This window comes from Haliaeetus leucocephalus, unplaced genomic scaffold, assembly GCF_000737465.1.
Source record: "Haliaeetus leucocephalus isolate CR32 unplaced genomic scaffold, Haliaeetus_leucocephalus-4.0 Scaffold230, whole genome shotgun sequence".
Taxonomy (NCBI): domain Eukaryota; kingdom Metazoa; phylum Chordata; class Aves; order Accipitriformes; family Accipitridae; genus Haliaeetus; species Haliaeetus leucocephalus.
This window is the reverse complement of record NW_010972666.1, coordinates 1-5,118: the sequence shown is the minus strand read 5'-3', so window position 1 is coordinate 5,118 and position 5,118 is coordinate 1.

The following is a 5,118-nucleotide window of genomic DNA, read 5'->3' as shown; positions in this document are numbered from 1 at the left end:
GTTGTTTTGCCGCTTCGTGCCATCGCTCCAGGCAGGCGTGACCCCAGCGCTTCTCTGCGAGCCCCCGCGCTCCCTCAGGGCCTGCTGCGCTCCCTCAGGCCCTCCCATACTCCTTCAGGCCCTTCCGTTCCCGAAACGCCCCTCGCCGAAGGTTACGCGACAATTCGGCGTCGCCCTCCCGTCGCGGGAGACAAACCGCCACTCCCTGACCGTCCTTGGGGGTCTGCGGGTCCAGCAGCGGCCGCTCCGTCACCTCCAGCAGGCCCGTGGCAGCCCAGGCCTCCCGCGGTTACGCGTAATCCTGGGCTGTCCCTCTGCTTTTTCGGGTGCCGCGGGCTCCCCGAGGGGAAGGGGATCTAAGAAGGGTCAGGCTGTTGACAGCCGCCCGGTAAGGCCAGGCTCAACAGTGCTCTCTGTATTTACTGGGAACAGACTTTTCCTTGACCTTCTCTCTTGCCCCTGCTCCGATTTTCCCCCGCCCCTAAAAATGGAGCCTTTCTCTTGCTGGTTTATGGTGAATCTCAAGTGCTTTCTGGATGACAAAGTCCACTTGTCAGCAATATTCTTTTAAAAGACTCTGTTCTCTTCTCTCCAAGGCCTGCCCGACAATCGCTCTATTATCAGAGCTTTCTTATCCGATAGATTTTTTTTTTTTTTCTTTTCCCTCCGGGGTTAATAAGGAGAAAGGTTGCCAGCCGTCACAGAGAGGCAGAGGGTTTCTACTCAAGAGTTCAGCTAAGACTGGAACCCTCGCATGGCGAACTCCAGGGAAGGGCTATTATGCTGTACGTAGGATCCCATCATTTGATCACGATGAATGACTTTTTGAAGCCGAGACCATTCATCGGTTTTGTAATGCGTGTCGTTAGTTCAAAGACCCTGCTTTCAAGTCATTTTTGCTCCCAGGGCCCCCGCTGAAACATCTGACCGCTATCACTAGATAGTTCGCTAACTCTCGGCTCATAGTTGTGAAAGGAAATATTCTTGGCATTTTTAGATAGCTCACGAACGCCTTGGCTGAACCTATTCCCCCAGACCGTGCTGGCTCTTCCCCGCGAGAACGCCGCCGCATCCCTTCGGCGGGATGAGACGTGGCTCGGCAGCACTGCCTGGTCCTTCTGGACCTCGGCAGCAAGGAGGGCAGTCCATCATTTAGTTTCCTGAAGCTCTTTCGAAGTATCACCAACCAAGCATGTAAAGTGTCAGACAACAAAAGTTACCGCAGAGGCGGCGAGGGCTCATTAGCGTCCTGCCACGTTATCCAACGCAGAAACGCTCTGCCAGCTCCGGGTACCTTACCGGTCATCCCACGTAGCCCTCAGGCGAGACCGTGAATGCACCGCCGCATCTCCCAGGGCTGCCTGCTCCCCCCCCGCGCCCTCCCTGGAAAGCAGCCCCTCGTCAGAGAAAATCGAAGAACACGCCGGGCATCAGAGAGGGCGGGCAGCGCCGCAGAGCCTGCGCGGTTCTCCAGGAGGACGCGCGGCGTTGCAAGGAGCAGCGACGGCGGAGGGCTGGCTTCCTTCTGCACCAAACGAGCTGTTTGGGAAGAGGAGGAATAAACATCATTACTTCTGCAGACTAATAAAAGTTCCGAAATCCAGTTCTTCCACCAGACTGCTTCTCAATGTCCAACACCCTCAGACCCCTCCTGTCCGAGCCCCGTTTCTATCACGTTCCCCTTCAATTCTTGGGCTTGCTCACCCCCCTACGCCTTTGCAACTCGCCTCTTAGCAAAGTAAGAAAGAAACCCACCCAAACACCCCATTACTGTGTGCGGTGTTGTGTCTCTGTTGTTCTTCCAAGAAAAAAAAGCTCACAGGACCATTGCTTATAAAAGCACACAGGTTTATTGCATATCAATCTCATGTATAAATTCATTGTAGCATTGAAAGATTACATTTGGTATACATTCCTATTCTACAGCATTAACCTCAAAATCAGCTTTTTCTAGTCATTATTTTAAAGGAATTTCTCTACACAAGTACATTTGTCTTTTATCACAAGCATCAAAATGAAATTTGTAAAATCGCTTTTTTTAATTATTTTCTACACTTCATATCTTTTATTTCATTATGCTCCCAACAAAGCGATTTCATATTAATTAATAACTGCCAACACTTTTTTTTTTTCTTCCTTGGCAGTTCGAGGCTTCTAGCCTCGGACGCAAAATCTAATCACATATACAATAAGTGCATCTACGGAATTTTTTTCTTTTTAATAAAAATTTCACAAACAGACACAATAATGACTGCTAAACACAAGTCATGCACAGTTTACTTATAAACATAACAGAAGCAATATACAATCAAGAATGATATGGAACAAGCACCATCCTCTTTCTCAATGTTTTTTAAACATTATATGAAAACCAGACATTTACAATTGATTTAAAAAAACACTATACAGTTCTAAAGAAAAAAAAAACAAAACTAAATCATATCTGTATTGTAACAATGGGAAAAGGAATGACATAGGATGCACAGATTTATGATTCTTGCAAGCACAATATATATATGTTTTAAATTACATCTTCTGCAGGCTGGAAATGACATCAGGGCAAAACATCTCTTGCTTTGAAGAGAGCAATGAGAATGTAAAATACATTGAGAATTACTTTCAGAATTACTTTGTTCACATGTGAATTGCACATTTGGAAATCAAAGCTGCCTTTTTTTTCTTTTTCATTCTTTTTCCAAAGTGGTGACAAGAATTAATGACAGAAGAAAGAGAAAAAGAACCTTGGAATCATTCAATAACATTTTAATCACAGTATCACTCAACACTACAGAGAAGAAGTTTCATGGCTTTGGGAGAACACTACTGACCATCGTCTAGGAGCAGAGGGTTTTGCCCTTATGTTACCAGCGCTGAGCCAAGCGGACTGCATCGCTCCCTGCCCGTTTTCCGACGGGCAGAAACGGGCAGGTTCCTGCACCGTGACGCTTTCCCCCTTCCCCCGCCACACACACACACACACAAAATACAGCACGTAGAAATCGAATGTAAGTCAGTAGATTGAAGTCGGCTGAGGGGAGGGGGGCTCACAATCCAGTGCTTTGATGCTTAGAGTCAAACACGTTCATGTCATTGTGCAAGTGCTTTTCGAAATGCTTCGTATGAAGTGAAAAAGAAGCCGTTTTCGAGAACGTCTACGGAAAGTCTAAGTGCTGATTAGGGAGAAAGCGAAAGCTTCCACTAAGCTGCTTTAAGCAAGACAGAAACCAAGCTTCGTGTTTTTGTCCCGGAACGCGGTTGAGCAAACTCGCCTCGAGTGTTTTGCCGCTTAAAACCCCGTTTGGTTTGGCTTCGCTGCTGGCACTCGGCTGCTCCTGGGCATGCCCCCGGAGCAGCCAGCTGCCCGGCAGGAATGCCCGCACGTATCAAAGAGCAAAGCGGGCACCTCCGACCCGCGGGAGAATGCGGCGCAGCCGCGCGCTCGGCACCACGGCAGTCGTGCTGCACCGGCAGCTTTCTGCATCGGCCACGGGGATTCGCATCGGGACCGACCGCCAGCGCCCGAGCAGGCGAAAGAACGGGAAAACACGTCCGTCAGACCGACTTTCTCCTCCCTCACTAGCTCAGGCAGAAAGATCTATCTGTGGTCAAAGTCGCAGTCAGGAGAAGCAAGGTCCCTTCTCCGAGTACCTTCGCTTCAGCCACGCCGAGCAGCCGGGGACGGCCAGCGGCGGTCAACCTTACCTGGTCATACAAAAAATTCACAGTTCTCTCCTCCTCGCTGTTGTGGCAATACGGCTACGAGATGCGAACACGCTTTTAATAAATAGATCCTACACAGATACTCTTGGTTTAACTCGCACCTCGCGTGGCACCCTGACCTTCAACCAAGCAGCGGGCTATATTCCAACCGCTGCAACCCGCGCCTCGCTCTACTGCGCCGGTGTCGCGGTTCCTGAGCACAAGGCGTTAGTGGCACTACCGCTCCACGTCTCATGGAAGCCGAGGGACCCAGACCTTCCCCGCCGCCCACGCTGGGAAGCAAGCTGCGCTCGGACGGCAGAACCCTCCTCGACACACGCACCTCTCAGGAAACATCCTTCAAAATAAGGGACTGCTTTTGCTAAAACAGCAAGTCGAAACCTAAACAGCTGCTACGAGTTGCAACACGTTTCAAGTGCGATTGAATGAAAGCTACAAGATAAACAGCGATTCAGTAGAGGCTTTCTGTTTATTTATCTTAACGGTGGAAAAATTAAAACTTGTAATCAGTGCTAAATTAGAGGAGTCGGGAGATCCTACAACAAACAGAGACGCTAGCTAGACAAAATGGGAAGAAAACCGAATTGGGAAATGTGAAAAGAAATCATTTCATGATTTTAAAACCTGTATTTTTAATGTCCTTAATCCCTGGCTGGATTGTACCTCCCCGTCCCTGGCCAGCAGCACGCCGCAGGAGGAGCCCTGCTCCAGGAGAGCCACGGGGAGCACGAACAGCCCGGCGAGGGAGACAGCGACTGCGCAAGCTCGAGCGGAGCGAGGAGCTGCTGACAAACCGTGCTGCTGAAGAAACGACACAACAGACAGGAGGGCTGAGATACCGAAAACCAAATACACCCCAAACAAATCCCCCACAGTAACATTGGCATTTCTCAGTCCTGGGCCCACGTTTTGGAGACCAGCTCACTGCTGCTCCCTCGGCTGCTCCGTTACCTCCTCAGCCGAGGAGCGTGATGCTGACCTCTTCAAAGATTGCTTCAGCGATGAACAAAACACCGGGTCAGAGCACGCAAACACTGACTATTACCCACAGATCTTGTTCCAACAAGGCAGACAGCACTGCGGTCCCTATCGGAAAGATGCTCGGACGTCCGGCTTACTGCAGGCAGCTGCCAGGAGCCACGGAGCTCCAGCTCAGGCTTTCGTGCTGGAACGGGACGGGACCGATCTATCCCCACGCTTAAGGCTTCCGTGCTCTCCTGGAGCAGGGTCTGGGAACCTGCAGGGCTGGACAGTCCCATGGGGCAGAGCGGTTCTCCGGGCCGTGCTGGTGGCGATGGGCCCCCGGCCCCGCCAGCGCTCGCTGGATGAGTCTCTCTGCGTGCGCCGGGAGCGAAGCTGGCAGCTCGCCGCAGGTCAAGGGCTCGCAACCCGGACGCC